Here is a 16,908-nt window from a genome sequence, read left to right on the forward strand (position 1 = left end):
TATGAAGAATTTGGTCCATATGAAGAATTTGATCTGGGGTTCCTATTCTTCACAGGTGGTGTCATGATGACATTCACCTGAAGACTTTCAAGGCACCTTTTGCGAACCCAAATTTTCTTCATAGGAGAACCGTTCCTGCAGTTAGTGCCAACATATCTAGCAAATACTTCACCATTCTGATTCTTGAACATTTTATAGTTGGAGTCAAATGACTCATCAGAAGAATGAGGAGATTCACATGTAAAGCCAGATAGAGTAGATGGATCTACTGGAGGTCCCTTTGCAGCAACCCATGAGGTTTTGGGGTACTGCTCAGGCTTCCAGTATGTTCCATCAGCATTGAGTTTCCTCTCAAAGGCAATACCTTCTTTCCTAGTGTTCCTGTTGAGGATCTGCTTTTTAAGCACATCACAAAGAGCCTGATGCCCTTTGAGGCTTTTGTACATGCCTGTCATATACAATTCCTTCAGCCCTGCTTTGTTAGTGATCCTAGCAATATCCTCAGATGAAGAATTAGTGATAGCAAAGACAGGTGAAGAATTTGTAGTATTAGAAGCATTTGAACATTCAGGTGAAGAAATAGAAGATTCACGTTCAATGCACTTCAAACATGGAGGAATGAATCCTTCCTGAGCAGCGCTGATTTGTTGAGCAAGTAATGAATCACGCTTCTTCTGAAGATCTTCATAACTCACCCTTAGCTTCTCAAGATCTTGCTTTCTTTGAAGAAATTCATAAGAAAGCTTCTCATGATCAGATAAGAGGGTGTTATGATGGCTTTGAAGATTGTCAAACTTGGACTGAAGTCTCTGAATATTTTTAGTCAAAGTTTTAGTGCGATCCATTTCTTCACCCAACATATCATCACTTTTGTCTAGCATGTTTTGAACCTTTTCAAAAGCCTTTTGTTGTTTCACAGCAATCTTAGCAAGTTTAGAGTAGCTAGGCTTGAGGTTTTCATCAAATTCATCCTCACTTGATTCAGAGGAGGAATATTTGAGTACCTTGGCACCCTTTGCCATGAAGCAATAGGTGGGAGCGTAGTCATCATCGCCTTCACCAGCCTTGTTGGTGAAGCCATTTTCTTCAGAGTTGAAGATGGACTTGCTGACGAACGCAGTAGCGAGGGCTAGGCTCGCCACACCAGATTCTGACTCCTCAGATGCCTCCTCTTCCTCATGTTCCTCAGATTCAGCTTCAGAGTCCATTTCCTTGCCAATGAATGCTCGAGCCTTCTTAGAGCTGTTCTTCTTGTGAGATAAAGAATTTGAGGATTTTGATGATGAAGACTTTGAAGATTTGTTCTTCTTCTTTGAGTCATCAGAACTATAATCCTTGTATTTCTTCTTCTTTGATTCCTTTTCCCACTAAGGACAGTCTTGAATGTAGTGACCAGGTTTCTTGCATTTGTGGCACAACCTCTTCTTGTAGTCACGAGATGAGGAATCATCACTTCTTGAGGATTTTCCAAAGCGACCATGCCTTGAGAACTTTTGGAATTTCTTCACGAGCATTGCTAGCTCTTGGCTCAGTTCTTCAGGATCACCAAGGCTGCTACCAGAATCTTCACCATCAGATTCAGACACTGCCTTGGCCTTCAGGGCGCGTGATCTGCCATAGCTCGGACCATAGAGATCTCTCTTCTCAGCAAGCTGGAACTCATGAGTGTTTAGCCTTTCGAGGATATCTGTGGGATCAAGTGACTTGTAGTCTCCACGTTCTTGTATCATCAGTGCCAGAGTATCAAATGAGGAATCAAGCAATCTCAGCAATTTCTTCACCACCTCGTGGTCGGTGATGTCAGTGGCACCAAGTGCTTGAAGCTCATTTGAGATGTCAGTGAGGCGATCGAAGCTTTGCTGAACATTTTCATTGTCGAGTCTTTTGAAGTGGTTGAAGAGATTGCGAAGAATGTCAACTCGAGAGTCACGTTGTGTTGAGACTCCTTCATTGACCTTGGACAATCTATCCCAGATAAGCTTAGCAGTTTCCAAAGCACTCACTCTTCCATACCGCCCTTTGCTCAGATGGACACATATGATGTTCTTTGCTTGTGAGTCGAGTTGCTTGAATCTCTTCACGTCAGCAGCGTTGATGGTAGGAGTGACAGAGGGGACATCATTCTCCACAACATACCAGAGATAGTTATCAATTGCCTCAAGATGCATTCGCATCTTATTCTTCTAGTAGGGGTAGTCCGTCCCATCGAAGGTAGGACACCCAGCAAAGACCTTGATCATACCTGCGGTCGACATAACTAAAACTCCAGGTGGTTAAACCAAAATCACACAGAACAAGGGAGTACCTTCTCTGATACCAATTGAAAGTGCATTAAGTCGACTAGAGGGGGGGGGGTGAATAGGCGATTTTTATGAATTCTTCACTGAGGAATTTCAGGGTGAGGAAATTCCTTAGTGAAGAACTACTTGCAGCAGAATAAGTACTCAGATGCAAACATGACAGAACATAAGCATGGTCATCATGATGAAACGGAAAGAAGCACAGAGTACAGAAAGCGTAAACACATGATAAACAGGATGAAGACAAACAGACTGAAGAAATTGAACTGAGGAAATTGAGAAAGTCTTCAGTCAAAGTCTTCAAACAAACATGAACCAGCACACAACACAGTAAAGAGGAAATGAAAGAGTTGAGGAAATAGAACCAGTAGGCTTGGTGAGGACAATGATTTGGTAGACCAGTTCTAACTGCTGTGACAGTTGTATGTCTGGTTGGAGCAGCTAGGTATTTAAACTGGAGGACACACAGTCCTCACCGTATTCTCCTTGAGCTAAGGTCACACAGACCTTGCCCAATCACTTGTGGTAAGTCTTCAGGTGACTTCCAAACCTTCACAAACTCGGTCACTCGGCGATCCACAATTTCCTCTTGGATGCTCAGACCATGACGCCTAACCGTCTGGAAGATGCACAGTCTTCAAAGGTAACAAGCGTCGGGTCCACGTAGGATCAATCTCTTCAGTGATGCTCAATCACTTTGGGTTTGTAGGTGTTTGGGTTTGGGTTTTCCTCACTTGATGATTTTCGCTCAAAGTCCTCGGAGGATGGGATGCTCTCAAATGACAAGTGTCAGTTTCTCTCGAAGCAGCCAACCAGCTAGTGGTTGTGGGGGCGGCTACTTATAGCCTAGGGAGCAGCCCGACATGATAAGACATAAATTCCCTTCAATGATATGACCATTAGGTGGGTAGATATTTTGAGACAGCTGGCGCATAGCACAGCAACGGTCGGAAATTTGACTATCAAATTCCTTAGGGCTATCATGTTCCTCACTTGTAGGCAATCCGCATTGGCAAATTCCTAACTCCTCAGTCAGAACAAATTCCTCAGAGACCAGAAGAACTTCGTCTCTGTCACTCAAGAAATTGACTGAACTGTATGAGATTTCCAATGGCTTCACTCGAAAGGGTTGGTAGGTGTAGGATTTTGAGATGAGCATCACTTGGAAATTTTTCCTTAGTATTTCCTCGGCCCCCTTTAACAATACGGTGTTTCCTATGACTCAAGAAAGAGAAAAAGAAACTACGCAAATAAAAGTCTTCACGCTTCATGTTCCTCGCATGAATACCAGGTCTTCATGGTCATACCAATTTCTTCACTTTCAAAGTCTTCAGAAAGTCTTCAGAAATCCAAAGTCTTCACTCAAAGACATTCATTTTTAGGGGTCGACTTTCTCTATAAATATCAAACTCCTCATAGACTTATAGACCTGTGTACACTCACAAACACATTAGTTCATTAACCTATAAGTCTTCAATACACCAAAATCACCGAGGGGCACTAGGTGCACTTACAGTTCTGGTACGGCGCACGTCAGCGTGGGCGTCGTGGAGGCAGCTCTGCCTCGGCTTCAGCTGCTAAGTCCTTGAGGGCGTTGCGGTTGCGGTTGCGTTGGAGGACGACGTCGGGGTACCGGCTACAACATGATGGAGGAGGGCGGCGGTGGATTGGGCGCGATGGGGTGGAGGACGGAGGAGGCTGGGGTTTCGCGGCTGGTGGAGAGGGCGTTTTGGCGCCCACAGAGTATGAATGGGGAAACAGAGGGAGGGGGAACTAAGGGTGAATAATGTTTCGGTTTGGGATGCGCTTGTTTGAGATTTGGGGAAAGTTACAAACTTTGCCCCCATCTAAAATTTCGGACATATTGCGGGTTGGGGGTAGGACAGTAATCTCAGGTGTCCCAAATGGTGGGCGGGATAGATTTCGGCCGAGCGTATGGGTGTTTAGGCGCCCACGGCGTATGAATGCTTCTAGGAGGTGGTTGAGACTGGCATCTAGGTGAAGTTACAAACCTACCCCGGTTTAGACCTTTGGACATCGGGCCGATAGGCTACACGTGCCAGAGTCAGGACAGTAATTTCCTACCACCAAACATTAGTCTCGCGCGGTTTCAGGTGACCAGAGGCTTATTTGGCGCTTCGTTCAATATTTGGGAGCAGAAGGATTAACGTTTTCGGTTCTCTTGAATTGAACTTTCAGGATTTGTCAAACTTCACAAATCTTTACTCTTGAAAGTCCTAAAACTATGATTATTTTCGAATGGATGGGGTACATTTGAATATACATTGTACACGAGTATATATTAAAAAATATGCAACTTACCTCAGTTCATGCATGGTTCCAGATATAATCTCCTTGCTTGAAAAAAAATAGTTAGACATGCGTATGAATATATAGCATGTTCAAACGCACAACAAAGATTGATGCCCCTTTTAGATCTGATTTACAAATGCCATTATCTCGGGTTCAAATAGATGAATGCACTTCCTATGAATTCGAATCTTCGAAACCCCGTTTATGTTGAATTCAACATGTATTCTATTTCGTAGCTAGCAATTTGGAATGTATCCATGTAAGTGACAAATGTATAAAGTGCTTCACACTAACAACATGGAGTGCACTAATTAATGTTTATATATGAATTGCAAAAGCAATGCATTGCCTGTATTTCAAACCGCTCTCACTCTATGGATCGATAATACGAAATAAACACATGCACATGTTAGAATTCAATAGAGTATGGGTGTCTGATAGACCAATTTTCGTTCATACGCAAATTGCAAAATTCATGATCTCATCCAAAAATAATACTGCCATTTATATTTTAATTTAATGCGTAGAACCGCCTTTACACGTAGATGTACTATGCCTCGGCCCGTTCTCACCAACGTGCTATATATCTCTCTATCTAACGCATAAGTGCACACACTTTATATACATCGGCATTTCTCTTTCACACATGCTCACAATCTCTCCCGGGGTGTCGCGTCGTCTCACGCACACACTCTCTCTGTCTCTCTCTCTCTCTCTCTCTCTCTCTCTCTCTCTCTCTCTCTCTCTCTCTCTCTTTCTGACTACTATGTACCACTCTTTTCACTAATCTCAGTTGGAAAACACTATTTCTCTCACATGCATATATACACACGCACGGTCTCTACTAGCCCTCTATACGCACATATATGTGCCTACGTGTCTACCACACGTACATTATCTTTAGGCCTCTCTCGCACACATTCCCCCCTCCCACAGACAGACCTCTCTCTTAGTAGTTGGCAGATATGATTCCATCAGATCATTCGGTAGGATATCCCTGACTGTTAGGCTGGATGGTAATACGAGGCAAGGTTTTACCCAAGTTCGGACCCTTGCAGTTGAGGAAAAAGCCTACTCCTGGTACTATATATTAGTGATAGGGGTGTGTACAAAGTACACGTGAATACCAGGCATTGTGCGTGTGTGTATACTATCGACGAACTAGCCCCCAGGCTTCTATAACATACTCGGGGCCTAGGGTTACAAATCATATATAGTCGGCTTATCACCAGTGGGGAGAGAGTCCTCCACGACTCTGGTAGCTTCGTGTTGTACGCCGAGTCCTCCACATGGGTCTTCGTATAATGCGTCTTGGTCCAACCTATGTGGCCCAGGATGGAACCGACCCATGAGTCCTCATGTTGACCCACCACAACTAGAAATGATGTGCCCACCCCAACTAGAAATGATGTGCCCACCACACCACACACGCAGTCGGCCACTAATACATGAAAGTTAATTGCATGGTGCATCCAAAAATATTTGTTCTGCATTGTGAATGTTTATATTTTCTCCTAAAATATTAGTCACGGGAAAGAGAAATGAAGGGCATATCTCTCCTTGTCTCCACCGGACACCCCCTCTTTCTACACCACTTTCACATACACACACAAACTATCTCTCGGCCCTCTGAAAGTATGCATGCCCATGACACATTCATGCGTGAAGGTCACTGTATTTCAAGCGAAAGCACTATACGGTCGGTGGACTTCATAATATGCTCATTACGGTCACCGTATATATTCTCGTGGTGATCATACGGTATCTAGCTCATGATACGTCTCCGTATTTTGTTGATGACACTGACAGAAATTGTATTTGATGCGTGCTCCGTATTTTGTTGATGACACTTACGGTCATTGTATTTGAAGCGAAAGCACGATATGGTCACTGGACTTCAGAATAAGCTAATCACGGTCAGCACATACATTTTGTGGTGCTAACCAACCTGTGGTTGGATGGTTAGGAGGACAGTGGTTTCTCGAGCCCACCAGGGTTAAAGTCCTGGTGCTCGCATTTATCCTGGGTTAATTTCAATATTTTTCCGGCGATATGCGTACAGTGGGAGGAGACGTTCCACTCGACTACGAGGCACCTATGGTGACTTCGTAAAATCTCAAGATCATATGCTGGCTCACTCTCTCGAAGGTGCTCATAGGGGTAGGGTCCGCGTGTGTGCGCTTATAGCGGTGAGTGCTTGCGCGTATATATGAGCGCTTGTGTCTGTACCATGTTAAAAAAATACATGTCGTGATTATACAGTCACTGGCTCACCCGTACAACTCCGTATTTTGTTGATGACACAATCAATTGACCAGTCAAACGTTCCACGTGGCGCAACTAGTGTTGCACCATCGAGGCGCGTAACCGTGGGGCCCACCTGTCAGCGCGTATATGAAAGAAAGAAATGGTAGTTTGAGTCTGTACTGTGTTAATAAAATACATTTTAGGGTGATCATACGGTCACTGGCTCACCATACAGCTCCGTAATTTGTTGATGACACGATCAATTGACCAGTCAAACGGTCCACATTCAGCAGCGCACATTACCATAGGGCCCACCCGTCAGCGCGTATATGAAGGACAGAAATGGTAATAAATTAGTGGTCGGTGGGGATTCGAAGTCGTGAGACCTCTGGTTGGCAGTCGCCGGCGGTGGGGGGGGGGGCGGTGATTGGGTGGTGGCGTGGGGATCGCCGGAGAAAAAGCTCGGCGCGCGGGGGGGGGGGGGGGCTAGAGGGATGGCCGGGGCGGCGGCGGACCGGCGGTTGGGAGTGGTTTCGGGGCGGGCGGGGCGGCGTGGCCACGGGCGGCGGCGGCCAGCGGTGGCTGGCGGCTCAGGGGGTGGAGGTTGAAGATAAACTGCAGGCCCTTGATTTCGTATCCAACGGCTGGAAAATCTACTGACCAGAGATGAAAAAGTCAGTCGACTGACGTGTAGCCTCACCCGGCACGTACATATGCACGCACGCAACACTCGCACGAACACACGCACACATGCAGGCGTGCAAGACTGACACGTACACATAACGAACACACGCACACATGCAGGCGTGCAACACTGACACGTACACATGCACTCACGAACACACGCACGTACGCACACATGCATGCAACACTGAAATGTACACATGCACGCACGCAACACTCGCACGCCTGCATGCACACCGGCGACACCGCACACGACGCAAGACACACGCTCAACCTATACATGCATGCACCCTTTGTTAAGGACATGGACTGTTACGGGTATTAATCAACCTTATCTTTTTTTGCAAGGTTTAATCAATCTTGTCTGTGATAAGCAGAATATTGATGTTTGCAGCGGTCTTTATGAATCACAACGTATCAAACGGGCTATCAACGTATATATGAAAATTTTAAAATTCTCTTACATTATATAGTAGGCTTATCTAGAGGAAATAGATGACGTGACACTCAATGAACAATCATCGGTTTATGAAATGCCCGCTTCTGACCGCCCTGGCCCACCAAAAGTTCCTCTGCCGTGCGTTGCCTGTGTTGGGTCACTGACATGCAGGCCATGTACCCAAAGAGCCCACACGTCAGTGGAAGAACGGCGCAGTGTCGTACGTCAGAGTCGAGGGCGCCACTTGATGCACGCCCGGCTAAACACGCCTCCTTGCCGCATTCAAATGCCTCCATGAAACCCGTGTGGAAGCCGAGAAACCCACTCTAGACACACGTCCGTTCATGACCAGGCCGGCATTAAACACAATGTCGGTCGAGCTCCTCCCGTCCACCTTCTATTTAATCTCCTATTTAAATGAGGCCAAACGCCGGCCAAGAATCGCACTCCACCGCTGCTCCCCTATCTCCTCCTTCACCATTTTGTCCACTCTTACAATGGCTTACGAAGAGTAGTTATCCCGCATCCAAGCCGGCTGGGTGGCCCGCCGAGCCCGCCGGATACGAGCTATGCAGCTCGCTGATCCACCTCCCTCCCCTTGCCCGACGGAGCCAGTTGCCGCCTCAAGCCAGCGCGCGGTTCAGCAACTCGCCACTCCACGCCACCGCCTCGTACCGCGCCTCCCGTGTCTGCGACCGCGTCTCCCGTTTCTGTGGCCGAGACTCCCATGCCGGCGGCTGCGCCATGCAAGCAGAGACAGAAGCCGGGTGCGCGTAGAGCGAAGAGTCGGTGGCCAGCGCCTCCATGTCCGCCACCATCATCGAGGGGAAGTAGAACACGGGAGGCCGCCGCCGCTTGGGTCCCATGAAGGCCACCGCGGAGGCGACGCCGGTGTACACAGCAGGTGTCTTGCCAGATCCTTTTGTTGCGAGGACCTTTGTCGACCCCGCATGGGCTCCACGGAAGCGGAGAAGCCCCCTTCCACCATCATCTTGGGCATTAGCCAACCATATCAGTTGGGCAGCGGGGAAGCGAGCCGTCCTTCGCGCTGAAGCATATAGCTCCGGGGCTCCCAGCAGTCCGGTGATCGTGCTGCCCGACATGAGGAACACAAATGGATCGGCGGGCGACCATTTAGGCCAGGTATTATATACCTGTGCTATCCAGAACTAGCACCGCTTAGTTGATTTGAATGTAATGAAATCCGTCATGTTTGTATGAAAATCCGGTATTTTATATAAATTCTGTCATTGTTTATGAGAAATATCGGCGTGTTTGCATGAATTTCGTCTGGTTGGTTGAGTTGCTGTCATAATGTGTGCGGCTATGGTTGGATGGCGTAATATGCGGGTCGCCGGTCGGTCTGCGGCCGGCTCGGGCGGCATGGTGGGACAAAAAAAGCACAGCTCGTGCGAGCTCATCTCCAACATGCGCGCTGGAGGATGCATGAGCACCCGAGCCATTCCTCGTTCATCGGTGGCAAAGGCACCGGTGGACAAAAGGGTCACCAATATTTCGGCTACCCCGGGCAAAATCCAAACAACCCCTCTCAGCAGATTGAAATCCCTCGTCCGCCGTGAAATTTTGCCATGTGTTGTTTTCATGGACTAGCAAGATGCCCGTGCATTGCAGGGAACATCAAGATGCATTTTTTACAAAACACCTGTTGTGATTGACCCATGCAGGAGTAATCCCATGTGTAAAAACTAAAGATATCTCGAGAATTTTATCGGAAAAATGGTATCTCGAGAATTTCATCAAAAAAATGATATCTCTACTGCTATAAAAGACTCAGTTGGTGATGATGGTGTGTCTGCCATCCGTCATTTCTGACCATTAGATCTACATCTAATGGCTGCGAGGTAAGTTGTGGCATTTTTGCAACAATAGCCCACTTCTCTGCTCCAATTTAAAGAAAACCCCTTATTATCTTGAAAGAAACCACATCCCTCCCTCGCCTCATCAAAACAACCTGAGAAATATATTTTGAGTGAAACATAATATATATTTAGTGGTATATATGTATATCAAAACAAGAGTGTTTTCTTTCAAGTTTGTGAACAAGTACTATTCTACTTTGGATCCATTGCAACGCACAGGCACATTGCTAGTCTCGAGAAAGATGAGAGATAAGGTGAGGAGGAGTGGGGCGTGGTGGTGACTGGTGGTCGGACTGGGCGGAGGCATGGGGATGGACGACGCATTATGTCTAGGTTTGTATCTCTCTCACACACACCCACGTAGGTGGGGGACGTGCACGAAGAGAAGAGGTGCACGCACGGCGCACGTACTCCCGTCTCTTTCCCAACCACACCCGTGCGGGTACATGGTGGAGCTCATTTCTGTACGAAAAGGCAGCCCACGTGGTAATTTGACACGTGTACTGGTTGTCCACTTGATGGAGGATCATCTAGCACAGGTGAACAAACAAATTGCGACTTGACGCGTTATGTTAAAAAAGAGGCAAACCATGTGGGGCCTACTTTAGAGGCAAGGTTCTATACACTCGAGATGCTCTGTACGTATTACTTTTGATGTATCCCGTCAACTCGCAGAACGAGGAGAAGCTTGCTTACTACGCCGTCTCCCCTGCCCATGGGCGCGGTGGCTCGCAGGACGAGGTGAAGCTTGCTTACTACTACTACTACTACTCATTGTATATTGGTTTATTGGTCCCCATTGTATATTGTGTCAAATTTTGACTATAGACTGAACTAATAAAAGGTTCGTGCATGCTACCAAAAATTATATCATTGAAAACTATGTTGAAATACGAATCCAACGATATAATTTTTGTTGACATGTATTAACATTTTGTTAGCTAAATATTTGGTAAAAATTTGGCACGAACTACAAAGGTGACCTATAAACCAGGACGGAGGTAGTAGTACTACGCCTTACGCCCGCTCCCTCGCCCACACGCGCGGTGGCTCGTAGGACGAGGAGAAAATTTTACTACTCCCTCTGTTTACTCCTCATCCCTACCTTGGTTAGAGAGATTATCATATTGTTTGGAATATATGTCCTTTAGTAGTACTCCCTCCTTTCCAGTTTATGGCCCAGTTTCCTTGGAGTAGTATATAGGAGTAGTACTACTACAACAATTTCCTTGGAGTCCGTGGTGCAGCAAGCTACCCTACGTTATGTTACTACTCCCTCCTTTCTAGTTTATGGATCAATTTCAAAATCTCTCCAACCAAGGTAGACGGTGAGTGGTGGAATTAATTTCGTAGTTTGCACAAGTAATGTACGCTCGTTTTTCTCAAGAAGTTATGTTTACCGAGGCATTAATTAGAACGAATGCATACATGACCACTAAATTTCCATGAACTTATACATGCATTGGTGAGTTTTCTCTTGACAATGCTTGCATCGGGTGATTTAACGCACCTCGAAATCCAACATGTGATGGTACTACTACTACTAGTAGAACTGAGACTTATAAACCAGAAAAATGAATTTTTTTAGATGAGCCCTATAAACCGGAAAGGAGGGAGTAGTAAGTAGTATACTACCTCCATAGTGGGTATGTCCTCCGTAAAATCAGATTTTCCCAAAACTAAGTCGCTCAACCTTTATTTGCTTGTTTCCCTTCCTGCCTCGTTGGCTCGAACAGACTATGCCAAACTCCCCTGCTTGCCGCACGGGAAAAGACCCGCCCTCGCCTTTTTTTAGTCCGGGATTGTATCAATGGATCGCGCGAAGCAGCAAAAACCAAGCCGTGTCTTGTACTCCTCCGTCGACGCTCGCTTTCCTGAATTCTGTACTTCCTCTCGCCAACATGTGGGAGATATAGCAACCGGGTCGACGTGTCATGCACCAACTAATAGTGCAGAACAGCAGGGGGGACGCACCCCAGTCGTACCGCCCCAGTAGTAGTAATGAGCAATGAGACGTCAAATCACAATGCCGCACCTTCCCAGACGGACGAAGCAACCATTGTTTCACACTTCGCTTCGCCATCATCTCCTTCAAGAAAACCACGTAGTATTGCTTCTGCCATTGTTCTGCCTCAAGAGGGACACGCGCATCGCTTTGGTACATCATGACACGTGGGACCGCATGACATGCGATGCTCCCCCGCCCATCGCTCGGTAAAATCACCTCATTTTTACTACTTCCTCCGTATCGGTTTACAGGGCATGCTCGTTGTTCTAGGTTGAGAATTTAACTGGCTATATATGTGATGAACAGTATATGTTTAGAAACTACATCCGCTTAAGAATCGAATGATATACTTTTTGTGACATAGTAACTCATATTTAGTTAGTCAAATGGATGACCGAGAACTACGTGCGCGCCCTATAAACCGAGACGGAGAGGGTAGTACAGTACGTATATTTTTAGATCAATATAGTCGGGATTCACCGAGGAGCAAAACCAAGTGGTAGGCTGCTCCTGTCGTGTTAGCGTAGCAACTCAAGCAGGGTCAGTCCGCACACGAAATGGTGACACACTTAACAGGACCCCTTTGGCCGACATGTGGCTCATCCACCGTCTTGTTCCACGTGCGATGCACCAAATTACATTTCGGATCAGCGGTTGGACTTCGAGGCACCCCGGTCGTAGCACCGCAGTAGTACTAAATGAGCGATGAGGGGTCAAATCACAAAGCCCCACCTTTCCGCATTAAGCTGGACGGACGAAGCAACCATCATTTCACTCTAGGGCGCAAGAGCATAAAGAAAAGATAAAACCAATGATGCGTGCGGCAGCTACCTAGGGCACCCTAGGGTAGGGGCCTCCACTACAAATCCTTTTTTTGAAAGCGCCTCCACTACAAATCCGCTTCTCCCTCGTCCTCTTGAAGAAAACTGATGATGCGTGCGGCGGTAGGGTTTGTAGTTGTACTACGGCATGCGGGGCCACGTCGTAGTAAACGTGAGAGGGATTGAGTTCGAGTCGTTGCGTTAATATGTGTGGGCCGCTTGGTTTTACGGGAACGAGGAAGCATTTTGGGTTCGGGGACCAGTGGAGATATACGTACAAAAAATTGTGGACGTAGGTTCGACCGAAAGACAATGATGCATGGCCCCTGCATTTTGATATACCCGCGGCCGCGTGAAATTTGCTACTCTACTCAAAACTAGTAAGGTACATGCATTGAACGCATGAGATTTGGAAACCAAATTATGAATAAATACACACTATATCATGTAAAGCTTTGAGTCATATATGCATGATGTAGATGTTCATTTATTTCTTATCGTTAATCTCATTCAAAATCAATTAGTTTTATAAAAAAGTTAAGATTCATGGGATTGTGCATTGTAAAGCATAAAGTAAAAAACAAATAATGGCAATTCATTTAGAAAAAAAGTTTGGACAATTATGATACGAAAGATTCTAGAACAAAGGAGAAGTGCTTGTGTTTTGCGAAAGCATGCACGGCCCACATCTCTTATTGGTTGATATGTCACAAAACAAGAAACGAGGAGGGAGTTAATGTATCGTGCCAAAGTGTTTTGGGATTATTTTGTTCTCGGAAGATGACTTACACACCTAGACGGAGGGAGTACAAAGAGAAAAAAATGAATTGCAGTTAAAAGAATGGCATTTCTAACAAAAATGTGAATGTGAACTACATATGTGTGCACGTGACCAGCACATACATTGTCAATGCAAAATTTAATGCAAGAAATAACTTATGAGTAACATGCACGAATTGATGATGTGGTGTTTGCATGCATAGAGTAGAAAAAACAATGTGATTTATGACTTGCATGCATGACGTGTTCTTGTGCCATAGTTGCATGTCTAGGAAAAAAGCTACTAGTGGGTTGTACTAGCTATTTAGGAATAGAAGATGTATACATGGAAGTTGTAGGGAAAGAGATGACATGTATCTCAATTCCCATGAGTAGGGATTGGAAAAGAGATGCCATTTGGTTCACATCATAGGAACTTCTCTATTGAATCTAGAGATGACATGTATCTCAATTCCTATGAGGAGGGATTAGAAAAGAGATGTCATTTGGTTCACATCATAGGAACTTTTCTATTGAATATACGCTATTGTTTATTTTCCTTTGAAATTATGGGAGTATAGGAATCCATTCATATGAACCAAGTGGCTCTAAAGCTATAAAAATGATATCATGTTTATTTCCTTTGAAATGCGGAGTATATGAATCTATTCCTATGAACCAATTGGCTCTAAAGGAAAAAATCCTATAAAAATCATATCATATAGAGTTCCTATGATATTCCTCCACACCAAAGGATGGTTGAAATTGCTGCAGGTGATACGGCGGTCTTTCTTTGTAGACTCCTCCTCCATCTTTATAGTTACCTCTCGAAGATGAATGAAATGATATATACTAGGTATTCTATATGTGCATTTTGGTACACGAAAACTCGGTAAAAGTTTGCGAGGTTCGAATTTTCAATAAAGCTATATGGACTACATTTTGGAATAGAGGGAGGAGCATACATCACTTGCTAACACTCATGTGGAAGATTTGTGTGTCGGAGGAGTGGCTGCTCTGTTAAATGACATGGCAAAACTGACACTGTCGGATGCCGATCTAACGATTCTTACGGCATTCTTCAGGAAACGGCTTGTGGTGAACGTTTGTCGGATAATGATTTACGGACACATGCATTGCATTGATACGTGCCCCCTCTCCCTCATGCACACACGCACCCTCACGAGTCACGACTCTCCCGAGTCCTCTCGCACCCACCATCTATCTGCAGGTAGACGTCACACACATATGTGCTCTTCACACCTTACCCTCAGAACTTCTAAAAAACAAAAGACGTCGCGCACCTTTTATTTTAGCTCACACGTCACACACTTATACTATTACTCTTGTGGCGAACGTTCTTTGGGCATAGTATATTGTACTCTCACGACAAGAAGCGGTGCATGCACGTACTAGTTCTCTCACACCCACTCGTGGGTACATGTAGGAGCGCATTTTTTTGAAGCTGGTACAACAAAATCACTCCACTATATATATAAGCAGGAGCCTTAGCGCTTGCTTTACCAGGGTTCCTCTCTTTCACTCTCTCATGCTCTCTAGATCTAAGCAAGACATAGGTGGCCACACTCTCTCTGCTCACGGCTGGTCACAAATCCGGCCGGACCACCTCGACCGGGGCAGGGGTGTAGGTGCATCGTTCACACTATCGTCGGCGGCGAGGGAGGAGACCAACGGCTGCCCGCGCGTCCCGATCGGCGGCCGTGCCGGCTCGGGAGGGCCTCCGACCCCTTCTTTCTCCCTGCGGTATTGTGGCCGACGCCGTCTTTGCCACATGCTGACGACCCTCAGGTATATATTCCTTCAAAACCTGCCTTGCTCTCCCACGTGGCTGCGTGTGGATCTTTTTCTACTTCCGTCGGCTGTTCCAAAGCCTCCTAGACTTTTACTATTATTAGAGGTAAAGCTAGTTCATACAATTGAATCTAAGAGTTGGTTCAAACATGGAAGAAACTGGGAAAGCTGTAGCATGAATCTAGGACTTGGTTCTAAGAGGAAACAGGGGAAAGTAGTAGATACTGGCTACCCAACCGGTCTATTGGTTGAAAAGGCGAAGAAAGCATGGTGGATGGCGAAGGGTGGGGGGAAGTGGACCTGTGTCTTGGTTGAAAAAGGAAAGAAAGTGAGCGGTGTTGGGGGACAACGCAAACGAGAATGAGCAGGTCTAGATTTCCCGTGCTCACATAGGAAAATGTTGCCGAGGAGATAAAAAATGGGACACATGCAGACATGCTGCCTGAGTGTTTGCCGCTCTCGGCAACCACATCTGCCTCACCACTTTATGCCCCTGCTGTCCCTGCGCCCATATTGCTACCGTTAATGTAAAATCACATGAAGCATTAAGCAATGCCACCTAATGTCACTATAAGTAATGGTCTAGTGCCGTCGATAAATTAAAGCAATGCCACCACCGTTTTATGAAGAGCTTCCGTCTTGCTTTATTTCCCATGAATTGTGTTTTTGCAGTTACACTTAAATATCACACCGCTAACATTGCTTCATCCCAGTGGAACTGCACAAGCTTGATTGCACATTTACTGACCATGTGCTACTCTCATGACAGTAATACTAATGCTATTATTTCTGCATGTTAATCTTGTGGCAGTGTTGATGTGATGTGATGCTACTTACTTAAGGGCACTTTCATACTGTCAATCTAGTGCCAATTATAACACAATAGATGCTGCTGTTAATCATACGCCACTGCAAATATCTGTCACTGTTTAAATAACTGTACTTCGTATTTGCGCAAACAGGGATGTCTGTCTCCATATCATTTCTATCCGCGCAATCAAAAGTACACACCTCAGTTTTAGTACAACTGCACAAAATGAGATGGCTATTCCTGTCGGATTTCGGGTTCCGGCAAAACCCTTGAGGTTCGAACACTGGGGAGCGCACGAAGATTTCCCCCTACCGAATCTCGCCCACAACTTCGCCGCGATCTCTAAGCTTAGCTCGATGAACTCCCAACACAAGAGACACAAGATTTATACTGGTTTGGGCCACCGTTGTGGTGTAATACCCTACACCAGTGTGGTGTGGTGGATTACCTCTTGGGCTGATGATGATCAATACAAGGGAAGAACAACCTCCTCAGGAGAGGTGCTCTTGTGCTTTGGTGAGCTGGTGTGGCCGAGGGTTGATTCCTCTGATCCCCTATGCATGGTGGTGGCTAGTCCTATTTATAGGGGCCCTGGTCCTCTTCCCAAATATTGAGCGGGAAGGGATCCCACAACGGCCAATTTGAAGGGGGACAACTAGTACAAGCTATCCTGACAAAAGTAGTCTTCGCCTGCCAAAGGCTCTGGTGGTGACGCCGTCTTGGGCTCCATGATGAGCTCCGTCCTGCCGTCCTGCTGGTCTTGGTCTTGGTGCACCGATATTGCCTGATGCCTCGGTACTCCATGCCTACGCTCGCCTCCCTTAGCACCAAAGG

The sequence above is a fragment of the Triticum aestivum genome, chromosome 5D, assembly GCF_018294505.1.
Source record: "Triticum aestivum cultivar Chinese Spring chromosome 5D, IWGSC CS RefSeq v2.1, whole genome shotgun sequence".
NCBI classification, from domain to species: Eukaryota; Viridiplantae; Streptophyta; class Magnoliopsida; order Poales; family Poaceae; genus Triticum; species Triticum aestivum.